Source organism: Cervus canadensis, chromosome 22, assembly GCF_019320065.1.
Source record: "Cervus canadensis isolate Bull #8, Minnesota chromosome 22, ASM1932006v1, whole genome shotgun sequence".
Classification (NCBI taxonomy): domain Eukaryota; kingdom Metazoa; phylum Chordata; class Mammalia; order Artiodactyla; family Cervidae; genus Cervus; species Cervus canadensis.
The window spans coordinates 20,181,236-20,206,750 of record NC_057407.1 but is presented as its reverse complement, the minus strand read 5'-3'; the positions used below and the strand labels follow the sequence as shown (position 1 = coordinate 20,206,750).

Sequence of the window (25,515 nt, the reverse complement as noted above, 5' to 3'; positions counted from 1 at the left end):
GGGAGTCAGGGAGGGGTGTGAGACAGATGAATGAGACACATTTTTGATTCTGGGAGTTGTTAGCCTGATTTTAGAAAGTGGTGCTTTTTTCTCTTTTTGCAGAAGTAATATATGTTCACTATAGAAAATATATTTCACCTATAATCTTACCATCCAGAGGTAATCACTGCTCTCATTTTGGTGTTTATCTTTCTAGTTTAGTTAAAAATGCACAAAAAGGTGGGATTTTAAATTTATGTACTGTCTCATAACTGGCTTTTAAAGTCAGCATCTATCTCACTGCCTTGCACTTGGTAGATGGTTTAAAGATTTCACTGGAAATTCTATGAATACTTTAAAAAATACACCATGAATATTATTTTTCTGTATCTCTGAGTAGTCTTTACAGTCTCTATTTTATAGCATAATTTTTAACAGCTGCATACCCCACATTTGTTTGAATGTTTGATGATTTATTTCACTGAATTGCTATTATTTTACATGTAGATTTGAAAAAAAATTTAACTGTGGCAAATAATACTTCATTGAACATCTGTGTGTGTGTGTGTGTGTATACACAAATCTTATTTGTTTAGATAAATTCCTTTCAGAAGTGGAATTAGTGGGCCCAAGGAAATGCCAGTTTTATGGTCCTTGATTTATATTATCAAGTTGCCCTCTTCAAATGGACTATTTTATTTACTACCGGCAATATGAGTTGTTATAACCTTGTTTTACTTTCTTATTTTTAATGGACCTTTTTTTTGAGTGGGTAGTATATTTGTCTGATTCAAAAACCTAAACAATACAAAAGGCATAAAGTGAAATTTTATTCTTATTCCTCTCCCCATACTCCCATGTCTGCCCCCATTTCTCTTATATGTTAACCACTCTGACTAGGTTTTTTTGCATCCTTTCGGTATTTTTTAATGCATTCAGGCAAATATGTATGTAAGTTATTTCCCTTCCTTTCTTACACAAAAAGTAGCACACTGTTCTGTATCTTGCTTTGTTTGGTTTGATGGCTGTATAATGTTCCATTATGTGAATATTCCATAGTTTTACTTGTCTGTTCTCCTGTCTAGGTATATTTGAAACCTGTGTCTTTTCAGGGAAACCGGGCCCAAGTGAACCATTTTATTCTGGCCCTGCAGCTAGACCACAAACAGGAGTAAGCAGCTTTATCTGAATTTCCTAGACCTACTGCCTGGCTGGCTCACATTTTGACTTAGCCTCCCAGGTGTAGTTGGCAGTGTCTGAAATACTCTCATCCAAGATGGGGGGGCGGGTATTGCACAGGTAGGTTTATCCTCTTTGAAAAACTGCTGGTTTGTCCTTCTCTCCTAGTTGTGACTGTGAGATATTTTCATGTTTTAGTTTGGGTAAAGAGTAACCCCTCCATTCTCATCCAAGGGATGATGGCTCTCCTATAGGAAATTATGTCCTATGTTGCTTTGTAATGAATTCATTGTTACAGAATGCCAGGTGTATTGTATGATCCTTTGAGAGGCTCTAGGGAAGAATCCTTCCTTGCCTCTTCCTGCTTCAGATGGCTCTGAGCATCCTTTGGCTTGTGGCTCCATAACGAATGTCCTTCACTTGCCCTTCCGTGTATCTTCGCTCCTCTTCTGTCTCAAATCTCTGTCTTTCTCTTACAAGAACACCAGTCATTATTCTTAGGGCCCACCCAGATAATCCAGAATGATCTCATGTCAGGATTCTTAACTCCATCTGCAAAATCCTTTTTCTGAAATGGGTAACACTTGCAGGCTCCAGAGATTTGATGGAGATGTATCTTTGGGGGGCTACCACTTAGCTCACGACAGGCTTTGAGTCTAGCGCTCTGATTCCAGAATCTGTGCTCTTCCCTGCTAGATCATATCCTGTGAAATGCTGCAGAGAAAGTCCATTTTCTGTTCCACATGGTAGTAAAGGACTGAGGCTTATTCACTCAGTGTTGTTTCTTCATTGCATGGTACAGAGGAGGTGCTCAGTAAAATGAAATGGCTTTAATCACTGAATTTCCATAGAAGTTATGGAAGCAGTTTTCGTAACTCTTACTGCTTTTCTCCAGGCTGAATATTCTCCAGGTACTTCAGTTGTTCCTTATGTGAAGTTCAGAAGCCCCGCCGTTCTGGTTGCCATCTGATTTGGTCAGTCTTCCTCTTCATGTGACTCCTAGACTGAACTCTTGTTAAGATGTAAGAAACGGGGTAGAAAGGGACTATTAATTCTCATGGTGTGTACTCCATATTTTTAAAAGTACTTCTAGGTTGTATTCACTTTAGAGTAGGTACTAAAGGTGATTTCCGGTAGTTAATAGCTAAAGACAAAGAAAAAAACACAGGAAAACTCTGCCATACTAGTAGACTTACTTAGTCATTGAGTTTTTAGGGCCAAATACAGCCTCAGTTATGCTAACACAAATTTTACTGATTTTGGATTCTGGGGATGGATTTTGAATATGGAAAGAAAAATGGTCCAAATGTCACATTCTGGGGTTTAGAAGAAAGGGCAAGCATACTCATAAATAAATCCAGTTGCCTCTCTCCATTCCATTTTGTTCAGTCCATGGAAAACACTTGTATTTTTTAACAGATGTGAGTGATGATCCACTTTTTTGCAAGAATGAATCAGAATTTTCATGACCAAGTGTTAGAGAAAAGAGCCTTTTTCTTCTCAGTTTCTACCTGTTGTGGCCTGAAGTTGGTAAGAGTGTTTTGTTTTTTTTTAAATCCCATTTACCGACTACTTGTGTTAATTTTCATGTACTTGTACCCTGGACAAATTTATGCTCTTGGTGTTGTATGTGCTGCAAGTTTCACTGCTGTCAAAACATGTTTTTAAAAATAACCCATGGGTTTTAACCAAGACAAATTAGATTTTTTTAAAAGTAAAATCCACCGTAATATTTATATCAGCAAGAAGATGTCATTATGACTAACTTTTGCCTGTACATAATGAGATAGGACCGAGGCATACTAGAGGCATGCTAATGCTTTAATTTTTTTTTCTTTTAATCAATTTTTTAGAGGTTAAAACAAGAAAAGATATTAATTCTCAGGGGTGGACTCCATGGCTTCATTTACTCCATTATACTTCTGCCTCTTGGAGCCCAATTTCTTTGAAAGGAAGCATTTTGTAGAGAAAGTCCTGTGCCTCCTCCTCACCCCTTACCTGGCTACTATTTCTACCTGAGGCCATAGCTTAAACGTCTCTTCTATAGGATAACTTATTCTGACTGGTAAGACTGTTCAGTTCAGTTCAGTTCAGTCGCTCGGTCGTGTCCGACTCTTTGTGACCCCATGAGCCGCAGCACGCCAGGCCTCCCTGTCCACCACCAACTCCCGGAGTCCACCCAAACCTATGTCCATTGAGTCAGTGATGCCATCCAACCATCTTATCCTATGTCATAAGACTGTTAGTTCTTGTTTTATAAGCCCCCTTAGTACCTTGTACTTCATTTGCAAATTTCATTACATCAGTTTCAATCACCTTGCTACAACTTGTCCTTTACTCCCAGACTGTAAACTCTATGAGGCAGGGGCTGTGTCTGTTTTCAACACTTTCTCTACATCAGCGTCTGGCCCATAGAAGATGCTTAGTGAATTTTTGTTGACTGATGTTGACAAAAGTCATTTAAGGGCTTATGTGAAACAATAACTTTAACAATATTTGCATTCCTTTCCTGTGTGTGTGTGCACGTGCACCAAGCTGATAGCAATGAACTCCTGTTTTCCTTTTTCTTTTTTGGGGTGGGGGTTGGGTACCACTGCATCAAATTACTGAAGTAGAAAGAGCAGTTGACATTCTGTTTTAAAGTGACCATGTATCTGACCCACTTCTTCTCTAGTAATGTCATCACGATTGTATCTCATTGCTGTGGGTTCTTGGAGGCTGACAGGCGGAACAAGTTGCTTTAGCTCACAGTCCTCATCTGTCATACAGAACAGGTTGCAGATTCTTATTATGTGAATGAAATATGGAGAGAGGGATATTTTTCTTCCTGGGCTATCAGAGTAATTGAAAGTAACCGTATCAGGGCACAGGGGACAATGCAGGAAAATAGACTGCTTTTGTGAAGGGCAGCTCATCGGCTCTCAGAACCACAGGTGTCGCGCCTCTAAGTGCAAAGGCTCGGGAAGCATTTTCTGTGATCAAAAGGCCCAGGATTCGACCAGAACATTTTTTCAGTAAGGAAGATGCCTTGGTTCATGTTACCACCCCTTAGTTGCCTGTTGAGATGCCACCACCATGGGCCTTTGGAAGTGTTTCCCACCGGACGTAGGACACAGGCTTTGTGTATTCTTTAGCCAGGGAAGAAAACCATTTTAGTATTCCAGATCAATAAAGCGTAGTAGAAAACTGGAAATATGCTATGAAAAACCATTAACCAGAGAAATTCTATTGTTCCTGTTTTGGATCAGAAGAAATAATAACACTTGACTGCTCTTCTAGTCTGTGTTTTACAAGCTTGGTCCTGATGCAATGGAATATCAGATGATACTGTGTCAGGAACGCTTTGCCTTCTAAATCGTTGGTCCTGTACATACAAATAGAGCTTTGTAGAACAGTTTTAGTTCCCAGGAAGCTTCTTACTTAGCCCTGGTCGAAAATACTAATGTGGTGATGGAAAGCAAGGTACAGTTCAGCAGTCATTCACGTCATGACTTCGTTATATTTCAAGATAGCTTTCAAATCACTTAGTCGAATAAAACTCTAAAGTACTGTAACTGCCAGGTTGCTTTATCTAATTTATGAAACAGAGGCAAAGGAATCAACAATAACCCTCCATTTACCATTATTAGATTAGCTATTACTGAAACCGCAGAAAGTATATAACCCCTTACTTTGTGTTCACTTGAATTTGGTTATTAAGCTTTGATGGAACTTTCATTTAACCAAATGCCTTTGTTTACAGCAATAAGCATGTTAAATCTTTTGTGTTCTGAATTTGATATGACTGTTTTAGTACGTGCCTCCTGCAAAGGCCTGTTAAAGTTACAGATTCTATTCATTTGTGTTCTGTCAAACATTATCAATTCAATCCGGTTAGAGTCTTGTTTTTCTTCTTGACTTTAAGAAATGTATTTTTTTTTGCCATGAAGCTTCTACTTTTTCAAGAATATAATCAGGCATTAACAAACACAAAACTGCTTCTCAGAGCAGCTTCATAAAAATTGATTTTTCAAAATTAAATAAGCATCTGGTGGACCGAAAATGTTTTATACCTGATATTTTAAAGATATTTTGACTACTGCCAAAAGAAATCAATTCCTTCATGCTCTCTCCCTTGTGGATGCCGTCATATGCCACTGGGTTGTGTGGAGCACAGGCTCTGGGAGGCGGGGGGCAGACTTGGATTTGCACCTTGCCTGTTCCACTTACTGCTTGTGACTTTGGACTTCGCCTATCAGGAAAACCAGGTAACTCTAAGCACCCTTTCCTCAATATGTAATTGAGCATATCAGTACTATAGTGTTATACATGAGGGGATGTGTGTAAAGAACTCAAAAAACCTGATTTTTATTATAACTCTTATTTGTGGGTGTGTGTCCACACACTACATACATGTTGTTGACTTGATTGAAACTTGCGGATTGTAAATTTGGTTATAATAATGAAAACGCTGTTCTCCTTTCAGGACTTAATGTTCCTGTACTGTGACCATATCTAGAAGTGACATGGAGCATAGTTATCATTTTGGATCTATTCAGAGTTATAGCTTGAAGAGAGATCACTTTGAAGGTGGCTACTTCACTTGCTGAGATTGGAGCCAGATCCATATTCCAAAGACGTCTTTACTTTTAAAGTGAAACTTTATTTAAATTATTTTAAATTGATGTAAAAACTGAGTTAAAGAGTGTTTTAAATATGTGAAATAGAAATACACAACCTTTCCAATGAGAAGGGCTCCTGTTGACACTTGTTGGTACACTTGAGGAGAAATTTCCATCCTCAACAGAACCATGTAAATTTGCCAAAAACCAATAGCAAAGACTGGATCTCATAGCCTGACCTCCTATTACTCTGCTGTGGATTACTGGTCAGGTGACATAGTGTGGATTTCTCCAAGCCCATACACACTACCCCAAAATGGTGGATATAAAGGAAAGTGTAGAGAGAGCAAGGCAATTAGAGAGAAGCTTAAAAGGTGTGAGAAATAGATTAGTCAGTGAAAAACCATCTTATGTCTGCTTGAATAATGAGTCACAGGAAAATGAAAACTTCTTTAACTATGAAAGTTTCAGCAAGAAGAAAATGTTAGGCCTTCTTGGTGTTAGTTTAATGCAAAATAAGATAGCATTTAAGAAGTCTCTGCTTCAGCATCATATTGACAGTGCCCCTCGCTTGAGTCAGGGATTGGGGACTTACTGAGACACACCATCTGGCAAAATAAGGAAGACCAGTCTTGTGCCAACTGAAAAAGCTGCATCAGTTCCAACTCTTGTGTACTTTGCACATTACTGGTTGCCTCGCAAAACGTTTATCACTTTTTAATTAGGAAGGACTGAAGGAGCTTAGTACCCCGAAGAAAATGTCAACAGCCTAAAGAAAAAGAAATCATCCGCTGGGTCATCAGGGGCAGTAGGTGTTTCACTTTGAGCTTGCAGGACAGTTTCGTACCAGAATCTTTGTTGAGGGGACATGTGTCCTTGGTGTGTCTGCGCAGAACTGGGGGTCTGGTTTTTCTATTATTCTGACAGTTTCCCCCACTTGTTTCTCCTGCAGCATGGCCAGACCTTGAAAGCACATGCCGAGAGATCACCTCTGCTCTGCTTCTTGGCCTGTCGTGTAAACTGTGGCCTGTCATGTTCATTAAAATGAAAATTTGTCGAATGGAATTTGCCCGACTGGCAGAATAGTTTAAATGTCAGATGTTGTTAGGCTGGGATATAAATATTATGTTTCCATTGTTAATTAATTGCAGCGCCTCAGTACCAGTGATCCAAAATCCAATTTAGTCTGCAATAGGCCTGTGGATAAGGGCCAGAGATAATGAATGCAGAGGGAAAAAATGTACTCAGAGTTTCCATTGTATCTGTCAAGGTCCTCTTAGAAAAATAGCAAATTTTGGTGTATCACTACAGTTCAAGAGGGGCAAAACAAGACAGAATTAAGATTCATTGTCTTTTGAAGCCTCTCAAATGTTCCTTACTGTTGCATCTCTTCCGCTGCTCTAGCCCGAGTGTGTCCCAGCATCAAAATTCCCAAAAGATGCCGGGCTCTGTCCCCTTTCTGTGTCCTTTCTGTCCCCCCACCCTGTTGTTTCCGCCTCTGAGTCTGTTGTTATGTTTCCAGCTCATTTCAGACTTGTAGAACTGGGCTCTCTTGTCCTGTAATCCTGCTCAATTCTCTTTGCAGTGTTCATTTTCCTCTCTTCCATTTACCATCAACTCTTCCTTTCTTTTTCTTTCTGTCCTTTGTTTCCGTCCCCAGGCTCAACAGCCTGTCTGTCAAGTCTGCCATCGTTTGTTAAGATCATTTTGCTTCCAAATTGAGCTGGTGGCTGAATATCACTCAGAATACTGCTGCTCGAACTGTCTGCATTAGAAAGAGGAGCAGAAATCTTGCCGCTGGGGCCCAGACCTCAAAACCGACTGTTGCTGCAAAGCCCTGAGCCGGCAGGCGTTTGTGATCACCATTCTCAACCAATATTTTGCTGAATACTTGCTGTGAGCATGGCATCTTACCCGGCCACCTCTCTGGGTTCCAAAGGCAAGTGGGTGTGCCAAGCAGAAGAGGACTAATTAAGACTTTGGAAGGCAGGGCCACTGTGGTCCAGTGGTCAGGGACCCTCATTTAATTCCTGGCATCCTGGTCCCTGCCAACCTCGTTCTGCCCCTGCAATTATGCCAGCCGAGAAGCGGGGAAGAGAAGATGAACTTTGGTCTGCTCTGAGTTTCCCGGTCCAGCAGTGTCTGTCAGATTAAAAACGAGAGGGAAGGAGGCCAGAGAATCTTCCAGATGGAGAGTTCAGAGGAGGGCACAACCAGACTCCCTCTCGGCAGTGACGTAGCCAGGCCATTCAAGCCTTGGGCCAGCAGCCAGGTGGAGGGCAAGCTGTTGCCTGACCCTGCAGTGGAGTGGAGCAGGGGCCGCCAGAGCCGCCACCCCTGGCTTTGGGTGGAGGTGTTTGCAAACCGGGCGCATGCAGGCCACATGGTGGAAGCAGAGCATTTTATCCCGAGGACTGGCAGGCTGTTGGGAGGTAGGGCCCTCCATTCTGGATTGCTCTTAAAGGATGAGTTCCCCAAGTCACGTAGATAGCTGCAAAAACCAGTTGGAAATTGGTGTTCTCCATCCTCTCTGTTTCTTCCTTTGGAATGAATTAGCCGTGTAGGAAAGGTGACCTTAGATAGGCAGGGGGCAGTCGGAGCAGCAGTGACCCTACATTCTTGGATGGACCTGCATGTGGACAGCAGTTGCAGGCAGCAGGGGTCTGGCGGAGACAGGGTGCACTGACACTCACTCCCCACACCTCTTGATAGCATGATTTTGTAATGAGATTCTGTGTTCATTGAAAAGTATCCCATATGGATACTTCAGGAATAGGGTTTTGTTCAAATGAGAACTGTTTTTTAGACTAAGGTAATCTTAGGTCTATGAAATGGAATAATAATGAATGAGGCTAAACACTGAATGTCTGGTTTAACCTTACTTAAAAGTTGATTATTTTAACGTTGCGTCTGTACAACCTTAGTTTCTCTCTGAGATGAACCTCTTTTTCTCCAATTCAGGTTCTTAGAGTTCAGGAAGGGTTTGTGCTATTGGGAGCAGAGCTATTTGACTTGAAATGTCATCTCATTCTAAGAAAACATACTGAGGCCACATTAGGGCATCCCTGTGCAAATGTCACATTGTCAGAGTGTCTCCTCCTAGGATTAGACTAGCCATGGTACCTCCAGCCCTGTCTTGTGGTCAGACAAATCCAGTGACTACCCATAGCCAGGGCGCCAACCTGGCCAGGGTCATGCTCCCCGAGATCTCATGGAATTTGATTTGTCTCGAACTCTCTGAATGTTAAGATGCTAATTATTGGTTGATTGGTATTCTGCTCCCCAGATGTCACCTAGTGATTTTCCAGGGCTCGTGCTACTTGGCAAATTTATTTTTCCAATGCCTAGCAAATGTTACAGCATTGAACAAGTGTAGTGAAGATGAGTTGTGTTATATTTTGTGTGTGTACATGTTTGTGTGTGTCTCAGGCCATTGAAGTATAGACTTCTGTACAGAGATACTTTTCATCTTAAAAAAGCCTAGAGTACAAATTAAGAAAATGAAAAAAGGGAACAAAAATAAAAAACTAAACTAAAGAATTTTTAATCAGTTTTCAATTTTAATAATAACACAGACATAATTTCTTTAAGCAAACTTCCTTAAGTGTTACGTGCTTGACACTGTCCTGGAGGATTTGGATTCAACAAGGAACATGAAAGGTGTGGCTGTATCAGCTGCAGATGAAAGGTTACTATACAGACATTCAGTGCTTTTGTTTAAGATAAAAATGAGGCACTGACAAAAAAGAAAAGAAAGATGTGGTTGGTACCTTTGTTGAACTTAGAGTCTAATGGAAAAACTTTCATGTACATTTTGACAGTATTGTTATCCATGACAATAACAATAGTTATTGACAATTATCCATGTTAATGACAAAACTAAGGAATAGGGACTTCCCTGGTGGTCCATAGGTTAAGACTCCACACTCCCATTGCAGGGAGCCCGGGATCCATCCCTGGTCAGGGATCTAGAACCTGTGCACAGCTAAGAGTCCGCAGGCCATAACTAAAGATGCTGCGTGCTCCCACATGTCACAGACAAAGAAGGAAGATTCCGCACATGCCACAACTGTGTTTGCATGCCACAACTAAAGACCCCAAGTGCTGGACTTCCCTGGTGGTCCAGAGGTAAGAATCTGCCTGCAAGTGCAGGGGACACATGTTCGATCCCTGATCTGGGAAGATCCCACATGCCTTCAGACAACTAAGCCCACACACCACAATTACTGAGCTTGTGCTGTAGAGCCTGCAAGCCACAATGAGAGAAGTCACAATGATGCACACTGCAATTAGAAAGTAGCCCCCACTTGCCGCAACTACAGAAAGCCTATGAGAAGCAACAAAGACCCAGAGCAGCCATAATTAATTGAAAAGATCCCAAGTGCTGCAAGACCCAACATAAATAAATAACTACAAATATATATATTTTTTAAATTTATTTTTTCCATTTATTTTTGTTAGTTGGAGGCTAATTACTTTACAATATTGTAGTGTTTTTTGCCATACATTGACATGAATCAGCCATGGATTTACATGTGTTCCCCATCCCGTACAAATATTTTTAAAAAAACCCCAAAACTAAGGAATGTTCTGATCTCTCCCTCTCAACTCTAAATATATCAGTTTCACAAATTCTGAAAATATAAGAAACACATATACATTGAAATAAAACTTTGGAGAATATATCTGAGAAGTGTCAGGTTTTGGGGATCTTTTCTGCTGTTTCTTGTGAGGGTTAAATCAGTATTGTGATGATGAGATGGTGATTCAGTCGATAAGTTGTGTCCGACTCTTGCGACCCCATGGACTGTAGCCCATCAGGCTCCTCTGTCCATGGGATTTTCCAGGCAAGAATATTGGAGTGGGTTGCTATTTCCTTCTCCAGGGGATATTCCGGACCCAGGAATCGAACCCGGGTCTCCTGCATTGCAGGCAGATTCCTGCATTGCAGGCAGATTCTTTACCGACTGAGCTACCACTGAACTAAATCAGTATGCAGATTCTCAAATAATTCAATGTGTTTAAAATAATCATTTATCATCAGGTAGTTTAACCAAGGCTATGTTTTCCAACTGCCTGGTTTTCACCAGTATGTAGAAAATGATTCAAGAATCTCCTCTTAGTTGAAAACTGACTGTCATTTGAAAGAATGTTGCAATAATTTGTCTGCAGTAATAGCTCACTGGACATAAGAAGGGAAAACAGGGCTGAATTTATTCATTGTCTTCATTCATTCTTGTCTCCTCATTCCTGGGTGAACAGACTTCTTTCTTAGGTATGTACATAGTTGTTAAAAGACTTAAAGGGCAATAACCAATTGCTTAATGTGGCAGTCGAGTCAGGTGAGGACTGCAGAATGCAACAGTGAAGGCAGATTGCTCCATTCCAGGCAATGCTGCCTTACAGAAGGTGCAACTGATGGTTCCCAGAGATAGGTTTTAATTGTGGGAAGACAAATGATAAACAAAAGACTTAAAAAAAAAAATTTTTGAGAAAAATGTTTCTTTAAATTCAGACAGTTTTAAAGGGGGCTGGGGGCTAGATAATGGAGTGAGGGGACTTGGGAGTGATAAAGATTTTCTGGGCCGCTATCCTCTGAAAAGCCACTAAGATAAATCAATTGTGTTATTGGCCTATGCCTCTCTGCCTCCATGATCATGTCTTTCAGGAGCAGCCAAACCCTAAACTTCTTTGGATTCATTTAAATCTAGTCTGTGTCTTGCAGGAGGTCACATAAAGGTTACAGAGTCCACTTGCTCTAGAACAAAATGGTGATAAGTTACATAGGGGAGTGGGAGAAGGTGTAAATGGGAGAAGGCATTGTAGCTGCAGGTGAAAATGTTCTCATGGCCATTAGAAGTTTAGGTCCTTGAATTTTGGGGTCAGGACAAGCATGGGAAAGAGAGGCAAATTTGAGCAGATATGCTTGACTTTTGTCCAGGGATAAGTACTTTGGGCACTAGAGCAAGAGGTTTCTGATCTTGACCTGTTCTACTTCAGATATCTAGCACAGGTATACGGACAAATGTTTGAGTATCAGAGATATATACAAAGACTGTGGAGTCCACTTGTGCAGTTGACTTTTGAACAAGGAGGGGTTAGGGAGACTGAGTGGTATATATTTGTGTATAACTATTGTTGGCCTTCTGTGAATGTGTCCATATCTGGGATTCTGTGGATTCAATAACCACGGATCATGTATTACTGTAGTACATACTTATTGAAAAAAAATTCCATGTATAAATGGACCAGTGCAGTTCAAACACTTGTTCAAGGGTCAACTGTACTTGTTTATTCAACAAGTATTGGCTGACTGACTAGTGCCAGTATAGAATCTGGGGCTCAAATTAGGTAGGCAGGGTGAGGTTGGCTTGAACAATAAAAGTCATCGATTTTAAAGAGTTTAGACATTAATTAAGATCATAAAACATAAATACAGGAGAAAGTAATAATTTAAGACAATAGAGACTTCCCTGGTTGTCTGATGGCTAAGACTCCTTGCTCCCAATGCAGGGGGCCCAGGTTCCAACCCTGGTCAAGGAACTAGATCCCATATGCCGCAACTAAGATTTCTCATGCCACAACTAATGCAGTCAAATAAAAAACAAAAAAAAAAAAAAAAAGAAAAGAAAGCATGCATGCCTACAGAGAGGCATTATATGATTAAGGTGAGAACAAAGCTCTGTTTTAAGACCAGTCCCGCCTCCTGGCCCTTTACCTTTCAGGGAAGGAGCCTTCTGTATCAGCTGTTCTTTCTTAACTCTTCTGCTTTCAGCCTCTTGATCTCAACTGCATCTTCTCATCACCTTGACACCTGCTTAGCCGGTACAGTTTACAGACAGTGCGAAGAAACCCTCTTTGAGTCCTTTGTCCTCCTCTACTTGCTACTTTGTTTCCTCCCCTTCACATCTGAACGTGCCTAATACTGTCCTTACTGTCTTCATTTTAATGATTTACACTTATTTCTTAACCGATTCCAAACTGAATTCCGTCTCAGATCACAAAACAGTTCTCATTTCAGTTCCTCAGTGACCTTCACATTGTAAAAAGGGTAGAGCTGGCGCGAAGCTGTGAGGGTGAGAGGCTGTTAGCATGGGACTTTTGGCTCGAGACGATATCGCGAGACAGTTTGCACGAGACTCCTCTGTGTGACCGTTAGCGGGAGAGCGTTAGCGTGGCAGAGTTCTTGTTCAGTTAGCTTTACGGTGGTCCTCGCGACAGAGAGTGTGGTGGGCGACGGGTCTCTGCCTTCTCCCCGAGGCCTTCCAGAACCTGACCTTGCCTGCAGGTGAGCTGAGGGGCCCAGGGACAGGCCCAGGGCTGTGTCTCGCAGAACGCCAGAGCTCTCGTCACAGCCGCCCACTGGAAGCAGTGGCGGCTTTGGAAGCGCCCAGGCCTTGAAGCACTACTGAATCTCTTCCCCCATCCCCACTTTCCCCTGTGACTTAATGACAGTCGCGGACCATGGAGGCCGCAGCAACTGGACACTGCCATGACGGTAACAGCTTCAACCCAGCCACCATTTTGTGATGAGACTCACGCCACAAGTAGAGGCCACCGGAAGTATTCCGCTGACAGCCCCAGCTACGGCCTCAGCTAACCCTCAGCACCTGGCTGACGCTTGAGGGAATGAACCTTCAGATGATTCCATGCCCCAGTTTTCAAGCCTTCCCCCTGAGGCCTCAGGCATTGTAGCATAAAAAAAAAATCAGCTCATGTCACTCCATCAGAATTTTTGTTCCCTAGAAACCATAATAGATATTAAATGATTATTATGAAGTCATTTTAAGTCGTTTGCACTGAATCAATACATAGCCAATGGAAATACCTATTCTATTATTGCTAACTTGTACTTTGCTGAATATTAACTCATTTCTACCAACTTTCAGTTCCTATTTGCTTGGTGTATAGTTTTCTATACTTTTCAAAATCTCTGTTTTAGATGTGTTTCTTACAAACATCAGACAGCAAGGTTTTTAAACATTCATTTTGAAAAGAAATTATTTTAATAGATGCATTTAATCTGCTTATTCTGATTACTGACATGTTTAAACTTATTTTACAGGCCCATTCATTGTTGGACTGGTCCTGACATTTGTGTTTTCTGTTTACTGTGTTTTCCTTTGCTTCTTTCTCCATCCCATTCCAATTTGCTGAAAAAAGAGAATTGGTTGTGTTTTCTATTCTTTAGATTGTTCCCTTCACTGGTTTGGATGTTTCTGTTCTTTTGATGATTACTCTTATTGTTTTAAAACTGTGAAATATAATATGCATATAAAATAATTTTTGAAAATGTATATCTGCAGTCTAAAGACAATAATAAGCTGAACATCCAGATACCACTCCCCAAGCCAAGAAGAAGAGCATTATCACATTCCAGAATCCTTTTAGAGAATTCCTTCCTTACAAACTCTTCCCTTGCTCTCAAGATAAATATAGCCTGAATTCTGTATACATCATTCATTCTCTTGCTTTTTCTTCGTAGTTTTTGCCACTTCCATGTTGTATTTCAAAACAAGATAGCATTATTTTTGCCTTTTTGAACATTTTATATGTGGAATAACATATATAGTCTTCTGTGACATGTTTCTTTCATTTTATACCATAATTTTGAGAGGCATACATGTTGATGTGTGTAACTGGTTCATTGATTTCTTGAAGCTGTATAATATTCCATTGTAAGAATCTGTACAAATGTAAATATGTTTTTGTTCACTGTATTGTTGATAGATGTTTCCATTGTCTTTAGTGTTTCTTGGCATCCTAACATTGATGATCTAAACATTTCTCTTTGAGCATATATGAAAGGATGTCTTTGGTTGTGTACACAGAGAAAGAAATGCCAATATTCCTTAACAAGTTCATCAGTAGCTTTAATGCATATCTTTAGCAACTGAAGCAGAATCTCTTCCTCCTAAACAATTCATCCTCGCTCCTTTGTTCTGTATAATTCTAGCCAACCACTTGTGCATGCTCAGTCACTTCAGAAGTGTCCGACTCTTTGTGACGCTATGGACTGCAGCCCTCCAGGCTCCTCAGTCCATGGGATTCTCCAGGCAAGAATACTGGAGTGTGTTGCCATGCCCTCCTCCAGGGGATCTTCCCGACCCAGTGATTGAACCCGCATCTCCTGCGGCTCCTGCACTGCAGGAGGATTCTTTATTTATTTCATCTTATTTGAAAACCCTTAAAATTGGTTGTTATTATAGGTTTTTTTTTTTTTACAACCAGTCCTTATTAATTATTATCCAATATCCATTATTTGTTATTGAATTTACTAGATTTACCACCATACATGCTAATATAATTTGGTGAGCATTGCTTTTTGTTCCTCTTTCCTTCCTTCTGAGATCAGTTCCTTCTTATTCAAGGATACCTTTTAGTATTCTTCTCAGCAAAAGTAAACTACTGTGAGCAGAAAACAGCTTTTTTTTTTTTTTTTGAAAAATAACCTAGCTGTCATTCTTGAATGATAATCGGTTTAGCATGGCTATAGAGTTTTCCCTGAACTTTTTTCCTTTTGGAACTTAGGACACGTTATTTCACTGCTGCCTTGCATTTTTTTTTTGCCATTCATGATTATTTTATTCAAGACAAGGTATTCAAGCAAGTGGAGCCTAGTTTCTCAGAAACTGGGAGGCAGGTTGTTCTCACTGGTTCAATTTAAGGCTTTCTTTCTATCTCTGGTGCTGTGGTTTCCTTCTATTGTATATACCTGTAGATTTGCTTTCATTTAGCTTGTTGAGGTTTTGGTATGCTTTTTTCAAGAGGATTCATATCTTTCATTCTAGAAAATCTGCACTCTTTTTTTTTTTTTTATATTGATCTTCTCACTTTTAAGCTATACTGTACTTTGTTAAGCATTTCTATGTGGTTGGAATAGAAAGGGATACTGCTTAATCTCTGTGCTGTTAGACCATAAATCTCTCAGGTTTTACAAAATGTAGTATTTTGTTTTATCTAGTCTTCCCCAAATTATGTTTCTTTCAACACTATTTCAATCCACATAGCCTAGGGGGAAGGAGAAATTAAAAAAACTTTTTTTATGGAGGGATAATTGCTTTACAATTTTGTGCTGGTTTCTATCAAGTATCAATATGACTCAGCCACACATATGCATATGTCTCCTCCTTCTTGAACCTCCCTCCCATCTCCTACCCCATCCCACCCCTCAGCATTGTAACAGAGCACTGGGTTGAACTCCCTGTGTCACAGAGCAAATTCCCACTGGCTATCTGTTTTACATATGGCAATGTATGTATTTCCATGCTACTCTTTTTAGTCATCTCATCCTGTCCTTCCCCTACTGTGTCCAAGTCTCTTCTCTGTGTCTGCCTCTTCATTACTGCCCTGCAAATAGGCTTATTAGTACCATCTTTCTAGATTCCATACACATGCGTTAATATACAATATTTGTCTCTCTTTCTGACTTACTTCACTGTGTACAATAGGCTGTAGGTTAATCCACCTCATTAGGGCTGACTCAAATGCATTCTTTTTACAATTGAGTAATATTCTGTTGTATATATGTACCACAATTTTTTCCTATAGTTTTTTAAAAAATATTTTTAATTAAAGGATAATTGGTTTATAACATTGTGTTGGTTTCTGCCATACATCAACATTAATCAGCCATAGGTATACAAATGTCCCCTCCCACTTGTACCTCCCTGCTTCTTGCCTCCCTTTCCCACCCCTCTAGGTTGTTACAGAGCCCCGGTTTGAGTTTTCTGAGTCATATAGCAAATTCCCACTGGCTATCTATTTTACATATGATAATGTAAGTTTCCATGTTACTCTCTCCATACATCTCACCCTCTCCTCCCCTCTCCCCATGTCCACAAGTCTAAGTGAAGACTTATTTCACTCTGTGTAATAGTCTCTAGGTTCATCCACCTCATTAGAACTGACTGAAATGCCTTCTTTTTTATGGCCGAGGAATATTCCATTGTATATGTGTACCACAGCTCCTTTATCCATTCATCTCTCGATGAACATCTAGGTTCCTTCCTTGTCCTAGCTATTATAAAAAGTACTGTGCAATGAATATTGGGGTACATGTGTCTCTTTCAATTGTGGTTTTCTCAGGGTACATACCCTGTAGTGGGATTGTTGGGGCATATGGTAATTCTATTCTTAGTATTTTAAGAAATCCCCATACTGTTTTCTATAATGACTGTTATCAATTTACATTCCCCCAACAGCGCAAAATACTTCCCTTTTCTCCAAATCCTCCCAGTATTTATTGTTTGTAGATTTTTTTAAATGATTGCCTTTCTGACTGGTGTGAGGTTATACATCATTGTAGTTTTGAGTTGCATTTCTCTAATAGTGAGCAGTATTGAGCATCTTTTCATGTGTTTGTTGACCATCTGTATGTGGAAGGAGAAATTTTGATGTTATTCTATAGAGGCATCTTATCTCCTGCATTAACAGTCTAAAGTTTACATCGTAGTCCCCAAGTCTGGCCTTGTTCTTTGATGGTCATGCATCTGCAATGATGGGTTCTATGGTTTGATGGGGGCTGTGAAGAAAAATAGCCCAGTAGGGCCTGAAGCAGTTACTTAGGACACTGAAGGAAAAAAAAAAAGAAACATGAGAAAACCATGGAGTTGTTGACTCTTCCCAGTTGCTACACCTTGAGAGACTTAGACACAAATGAGAGAAATAGACATATTCTATTTTTTTTTTTAATACAGAGTGATCTCTCTTTTAAAAAAGTATTTATTTAGTTGGCTACACTGGGTCTTAGTTACAGCATGTGGAATCTTTAGTTGCAGCATGCAAACTCTTGACTGTGGCATGTGGGATCTACTTCCCTGACCAGGGGTGGAACCTGTGCCCCCTGCACTGGGAGCTCAGAATCTTAGCAACTAGGTCACCATTTACTTATTTATTTATTTGTAATTTAAAAAATCTATTTATTTTTGGCTCTGGTGGGTCTTTGCTGCTGCATGTGGGCTTTCTCTGGTTGCAGTAAGCAGGGGCTACTCTTTGTCATGGGTAAGCTTCTCATTGTGGTGGCTTCTCTTGTTGCAAAGCACAGGCTGTAGCTGCTCAGGTTTCAGTAGTTGCAGCACATGGACTCTGTAGTTGTGGCTCACAGGCTCTTGAAGGCTGGCTCAGTGGTCGTGTTGCATGGGCTTAGTTGCTCTGCAGCATGTGGGATCTTCCCAGACCAGGGATCAAACCGGTATTTGATATTGCAAGGCATATTCTTAACAATCGCCCCACCAGGGAAGCTCCACCATTTATTTTTAATTATGGAATCAACATATAAGTAATGGTGAACCATTATAGAATCAGCCCCTTGAAACCTTAAATTCTTACTACTGTTTAGCAACTTTTTACCACTTTTCCTATCATATTGACTTGTGTGCAGTTAGTGCATTGTTTTGGTCACAGGCAGCTTAATTTAACATGTCTAGATTTGATTTGAAAATGCCAAATGTAGCTTACTCTGTTTTGTGAGTTTCTCTCTACTGAGAGAAGGCTACACTCTATCTTGAGAAAGGAGGATTGTATGTGTAAGCTTGCACACATATACTCATAGAGGCAAATGGTGAGGTCTGTTTTGGAAGGGCCATGCACCTTGTATGGTTCAGTGATAAAGAATCTGCATACAAAAAAAAAAAAAAAGAATCTGCATGCAATGCCGGAGACGCAGGAGATAGAGGTTTGATCCTTGGGTAGGGAAGATTCCTTGGAGGAGGAAATGGCTACCCACTCCAGTGTTCTTGCAGGAAAAACCCCATGGACACTGGAGCCTGGTGGGCTACAGTCCATGGAGTTGCAAAAAGCCAGACATGACTGAGCGACTTACACATACACCTCATATAAATGGAAGGGGCTATTCCAAGTAAAACTTCCAGGGAAATGGAAATTGAGTGTGCAGGAAAGATGCTGCTAAATAATACAAAATGCTTGGTCAGATCAAGTGTGCTGCATAATGTTTGATTTAATTTTCATCTCTTCACTTTATAAGGCTTCTGTTGAGAAGTTCACTCCCTTCTGCTAAGGAGTTCACACCCCAAAAAATTAGACTGTAGATCTGGCCAGGTTTGTGTGAGTCAATCCTGGGTAGATGTGTGTGCTGTTTTCAGTTTACAACTGTGTCTCTCATTGGCCTTTTGTGCAGGAGGTATGAGGCACGAATATTATCAGTGGTTTATTTGGCTAGCATCACGTATAGTGGCATATGGAAATTCTGCTTGGAGACATGGAGAGAGAACGTTTGCTGTTTTACTCGCTGATAACTCAGTGCTTTCGTTTTTATCTCTTTGTAGCTTTGAAGCTCAGCAAAGAAGGGAAATCCATTGAGAACAGTCTGTAAAGGTAAGTGTATTTATTACATGGCCTTGACAAACATTGCCTTTACAACATTGATTTTTCTTTTATTCAGAGATTTAAACACTTGGATTAAAGATATAGCTGACAGGACAACTTCCTTAACCACCTGCTTGTCCTCCCTCACAGGCAAAAGTGCTGAGCAATAGTTAGAAGGGAGCAGGAGGAAATAAAATGATGTGCTGAGGGTAGCCAAATGCAATTGTGTGCTTGCTGACTTTTGCTTTCTTCTCAGCAGTTAAGACATTCCAATGGCGCTAAGTTTACTAAGATTAATGCTAGATGGAAAAAGAATGCACTCATACCACTTCTGGTCAATAGTTAAGTGAAACCAGCTGGCCGAATAAAGCATTTAAGATAAAATGCAAAGTGGCATTTCAATTGGGTTGCATGAGATTTATCATGAAAGTCAGATGTGCCGTTGTGTAGAGGAGCTAGTTTTGTCGAAAGGAGAAAGCCAGCCAGTTTGGTGTAGCTAATTTCATTCCTCACAGTCACTGTGGACACTAAGTGAGTTACAGGAAATGAACTTGCACATTCAAAGCAATGGAGAAAGTACCTACTCAGCCTCCTGTGAAACATTACAATTGAGTTGGTTTTTACATGGAAAAATGTAATTGTTTCCTCTTTCCTAGGTATATTTATAAGCGTACTTCTGTACAGCATTGTTCTTTGATTCATTGTTTAATTTCTGTTCTGCATGAAGTATTTTAATTTAAAGAATTCATTCTGGGGAATTATAGGGCTGCAGTTTCATCAAGAGTCTTTGGTGGCCAGGGTGAAATATGCCATAATTTTACATTTGTTTTCATCATCAATTATGTTTTTGACAATTATAGGTTTTTTCCTGTCATTTTTATTACAGCAATCATGACCGTGACCACTTTAGTTCAAGCTGGAAAAGCCATTTTGATTTATCTTATACTTTAAGTTATTCCTAACTTTGTGACAAATCTACTTCTGAAGCTGATTTTTAAATGTTTATTTTGAGGGCAATTTTACAGGGAAATTGGAGAAAATCCCTTTTGAATAATCAAAACGTGAGCTATAAAAATACTGTTTTGAGGGTTTGTTTGCTTTGAGATGACTAAACCCAAATGCATGACAGCTGGTTGGCTTGGGATTTTTCTGTAATGGTTGGCCACCAGTGAAGAAAAAACTATCTTAAGATATAGATGATTCTTATTTTTGGCCATGTAACTTACATATCTCTGGACCATTGAGCCACATCTTGGAAAAAAAACCGTATTTGATAGCTTTTAGAAATAAATTCTCATAAATTGTTGAAGTTAGTGATGCTGTGGCAGCCTTCAGAACCTTGTGACCTTTAGGTACAGTTATGGTGCTCTCTTTCTTCCTGGAAAATGTTTTCACAATGGTATAGTTTTATTTCCTCTCTTCTCAATGAAAACCTTTTGTTATTCTGCTATTCTGGAGTCAGGCATAGATTTAGTTCTGGTTTGACTTTCATGAGTTATTGGACCATGTGGAAGTTATTCACCTGCTCTGTGTCTCAGTTTCCTAGTTTGTGAAATGGGGATAATAATACTATTTTACTCCTAAAGCTGTTGTGGAGATGAAATGAATTATTATGTGTTGAGGGCTTGGGACAGGTCCTGGCCCATGATAAGTACTCAAGAGCTATTAGCTGCTGCTGCTCTTGTGAATATTACTGTCATCATCATCATCATTTGCATCCTTATGAATTTATCCTTTAGGTGTTTTGAGGTGTCTATTCTCTTTGGAAGTGTCATGATAACGTTTTGAAAACTATCATGTTGTTACTAGAGAAGGGTGAATTCTGCTTTGGCTTTAGGAGTGGAGTGAAAAGATAAATTTTGGTTAATAAGACAAGTGAGGCCTCTGTAAGTAAAAAGTTGAAGTTTTGTAGACATGAGGGTAAACACTGTCTTTGGCTGTGTGTGGGCAACTACTAACTAATATAATCTTAAGAAGCGAGTGATCTTTTGCTAGTTACATGGAGGCATTTCTGAAGAAAGCCTTGGTAAGTTTAGAGGACTTTGCTCCTCCCCCTTTTTGTTTCTCCATGTATTTGTTCCCTCCTTTTAACTGCATTTTATTTTCTTTTGACATAATTATACTAATTGGAACTGTACTCAGAGACCTTACTCAGGGCTGTACATTCAGCCTCAGGATAGGTGCATGACCAGAAGCTTGGGTAAATGGGTGCTTCCTCTCTGGAAGTTGAATCTTGAGCTAGAGGATTCTCCTTTATCCCAGGGGGCATTCTGCCCTGACAGTACCTCCCATGAGACCACTGTAGCCATTCCCATTTCCTAGCTTCCACTTCTGTCTTTGTCATTGATGATCTCCCACCCTTATTTTCCAGTCTTTCATGGATTTGCTGAGCCTCAAATTTCCTTCCTGTAATCCTTCTTACATTAGTCATTTGGTTTCTGTTGCTTTTAGTCACAGAACTAAGTGATAGGGTACTTTACACATGAGGGAGTTAAATTTGGAACAAATGGGGCATGATTATAAGTTTACAGTTAAAATACCAGTCACTACTTTCTTCTATCATGTATTGAAAGCTGAACATTTTGCAGCAGATTAGATAAGGTTAAAAGTTCTCAATTATTTAAAAAATGGGCTGTTTTGCTGGAGTCTTCACTACTCTTGTATTTGGTAAAAAGAAATCACTTTTAGCTGCTTGTCAAGCTCTCAAAGGATATGTGTGTATGTGGGGGGAGAGTTGGAAATGAGAAGCAAGGAGGTCACCATTTCAGTTTCCGAGGCCCAGATTTCTTTGTGGCATAGGGATTGTGAAGGGACCGTGATTTCCTTCTACTTATCCCAGCATCCCAAAACAAAACTCTTTAAATATCTTTTTCTACTTTCCTCTGAAGTTTTATTCCTCTTTTGAACACTTCTCTTGCCCTGCTGAACACCTTCTTTTCAATGGTGTGTAAAATGTGATCGAAAACTCAATTACTTAGGTCTCTGACATTACTCGTGATTTCCCGAGAATGGAATGGACAAGTTTGCTCTATTTCCCCTTGAGTCCTGTTTGCTGACTACTCCTGTGTTCTGTGTGGTGCCTGGAACAAACTTGGTTAATGATTTTTTTCACAGGAACATCAGTTTTGCACTCCTACTGTGAATAAATAGCATGGCAGCATTGTGTAGTGGAAAGAACCTTAGCCGAAGTGTTAGGAAACATGCCTTCTAGTTTGGGCTCTGCCGCTTGCTAGTGTTATGACTTTGGGGAAGAAACCCAACATTTTTTTTTTACAGTCTCAATTTCCTCACCTGTAAAATAGGATAAGCTTTATCTTATCTACTGCATAGGGCTTTTCCCAGGATAATAATATGTGTGAAAGTGCTTAGGAAACTAAAGCGCTATGTGATATCCATGTATTATTTTTGTTACTATTATGGTATATATATTTATTAAACATTGAAAATTCGAAAGCTTATTTTATGAGACTGAATAAGAAAGTGGGGGGAAAGAAAAATAGAAACAAAACTCTGCACAGGGCTTGTTCTGGAATTCTGTCTGTGCCTCCAGCTCTCATTCCCCTGAAAGGCTCTGTGTTGCAGGAGGTTAGCTTCTATTGTCAGCATTCCCCAGGCTCCCTTGCTCTCTGGTTTTCCACTGGAGTAGTCAGTCCGTGGAAGGCATGGGGTGAAAATCCGAGAATGCAAGGTTGAAATATTGTCCCCTGCCTTCCTTGCAGCACTGCTGGTTGGCAGTGGCTGTATTCCTCTAAGGAAGGCTGCCAGGGATCCTGTCAAGGGCCTAGCTTCTGCCTGCTGCTGCAGCTCTTTCCACCATTTGGTAACTGCTGCTTCCCTTTGCCCCTGTAAGTCTGGGGGAGAACAGTTTATTTCTGCTAACTGCAGGGTGCTGGTTGTCTCTTCTTGGTTTCCCTTAACCTTGCCCACACCCTTCATTAATTCACCTCAGTTACCCCAGGTGAAGGCGCTGTCTTTGCCCTGATGTGACCTTGATAGCGCAAAGGAACTTCTTTGTGTTTCTTTCTGCCATTCTCAATTCAACAAATGTCTTTCTAGGACTTACAGTATGCCAGGGATGTAGTAAATGTTTACTTACTATGAACTGGACATTTTGGTGGTACAGTTGGAGGGATTATATCAATCAGGTTTTTAAAAAGCAAGCTTTGGTAAATTGAAAAACTATGTTATTCCTAGTATATAAAGACATCCAGGATTATATTTATACACGTGGTGAATTATCTTTCAAAATCCGTTTTTACTTTTATCATAGCAATGTGCCTACATTGTTTGGATAAAACAGCACTAAAAAGCAAATATTGAAAAACCACACCCCCTCCTCTTCTAACTTCCCTGTATTGCAGTTTTAAACTCTGATACTTCTGGCTTTTCTCTGTTTTGAGTAACATGCTTTTACGTTTTTTCCCTGATATATCAAGTTTAGCAGTAGCTCTTTGACACTTCCACTCCTTTGGTCACTACAGCCTCCTAAAATGATTATATTACAATTTTTTTGTTTAAATTGATATAATGTTTACATTGTTATGTTATTAGAGTTGGTAATGTCTTCTTTAACATATAACCTTTTGTCTTCCTTGGAATTAACATGTGCTTTAAAAACATTGCTTACCTTATGAGGTAGATAGTAATGGCGTTTCTGTTTTATGGTTATCAAAACTGAGGAAGTCTAAGTATTTTGCCTAGAGTCACACAGCTAATAAGTGTTAGGTTTGGAATTAGACTCCAGCTAGTCTATCTACAAAGCCTGCATTCCTAATTATGACATTATTTACAAACACTGTCAGGTCAGCTGTTATCCTAATGGCTACATTGAAAAAAACAAAAACAAAAACCCCACCCCAAACCAATAAAATCAGACTTGGGTTCTATCTTCCGAGATTCAGAATCAGTAGTTCTGGGGAAGGGAACAAGAATCTGTATTTTTAAAATACAGATTCCATTTGATTCCATTGATCAGGTTTTGAGAACTTCAGTTGTATAATCCTACCATTACCGTAATCGCCTTCACTACTGTCACGATCATTACATCACCGTCTCCACCAGCATCACCACCACCTCCATCAGCAGCAACAAATGACAAGTTTTGCACAGTGCTCTCAGTAGCTGAGTAGAAATTCTGTATCCAAAAAAGCAGCTTCTTTTTGACCTTTTAGGTGAGCTCACACTAGTGGGTGATTCAGGTAATGGTTTATCCAGTCACTTTTAAGTTTGGCAAGTGCTCTGGGAGGAACTGTGCCCATAGAAGTGGACAAGGTAATTTTTTTCAGCTCAGCTGTTTGTTGTTTTATCTGTTATAATGGCCATGAGAACATTGTTCCTGTACTTAACCCTGACCTTAAAGGGACTCCTTTTTTTTTTTTTCCTGAGAGTTCCCAACGGTGACATCTGGGAAAATACAGAGCTCAAATAAAGGAGAATTTTTGATGTCTTTGTTCTGTTTGATTTCCATGCTCCCCATCTCCCTGGTGCTTGTGGTAGTTCTTGTTTATCTGGCAGGAGAGAAGCAGTAAAATTCGGCCTGGGGTTTTCTCATCCCTAGGTGTGAAATTATTTCAGAACTATAATAATAATACTTTGCATTTCTACAGTTCTTTTATTTGAAGATCTAAAAGTGTTAATAGAGCTTCCCAGCACCCTCTGAAGTAGGTAAGTATTATTAGAGAAGATTTTCTCCAAGAACATTTTCACTTCATATCCCATGTGTGACTTGAAAATGCTTTTGTGTTATTTGGGAATCTCAAACCATATAAAGTGCCTTGCATCTAGGGCACTTCTTTTCTCTATATTTAATTTTCTTTAATTCCCGGCACACTGAGGGAAATATAGTCATTTCTCATGAGTGGGTGTGGCATTATTTAGAGAAAATTAAAATAAAAGCATTCTTTTATTGCTTTGTATTTGGACATTTTGAAAATGTTCTGTAGTATTTATCAGCTATGGAACTGTCTATGTCACAGTTAATTTTCCTTTTTTTAAGGTAGCAGGACTTCTAATATATTGAACTTGGCCTGATAGTATGGTGTCCTTTGAGAACATGTCTCATGACATGTCAAGCCAGTTAAAAATACAAACCTAGTTTGCATTCTGAGTTAATTCTAAGGTTTAATTTCGAAAAATTGTTTTGAATGTTACATGCATGAATTTTAATCCGTAATGTTTAGGGTTTCGGCTCACTTAGTGTCATTGATGCAGAAGCGCTGCATGTCTGCCCTTGCATAGAACAGTCAGGAAAAGCCCTTCTAATTCTTAGTCCACAACTGGGCATCCTGGGAAGCTCTTTGTGCAGTATCAGGTGACCCTGCTGTCAATGCAAAGGCCATAGACACAGGATCTTTCACTGTGTCTTCAGGTCTTCAGTATTTATTTTCCCAGCATCCTCTCACAATTCCCTCCAAAAGATCTTATCACTTCC

At 39.9% G+C, this 25,515-nt stretch overlaps 1 protein-coding gene across 10 annotated transcripts in view; it reads left to right on the top strand.

The window, feature by feature from the left end:
* FHIT (fragile histidine triad diadenosine triphosphatase) overlaps positions 1–25,515 on the top strand; it is a 1,503,296-nt gene that overhangs the window by 16,128 nt on the left and 1,461,653 nt on the right. For 8 of the 10 annotated variants that reach the window (XM_043442898.1, XM_043442890.1, XM_043442894.1 and 5 more), the window contains exon 2: positions 19,046–19,094. The gene's annotated coding sequence lies outside the window, so the exon portion shown is untranslated. Of the gene's footprint in view, positions 1–12,945; positions 13,048–19,045; positions 19,095–25,515 lie in introns of those variants that run through there. The other 2 variants (XM_043442899.1, XM_043442900.1) reach the window with 1 other exon arrangement.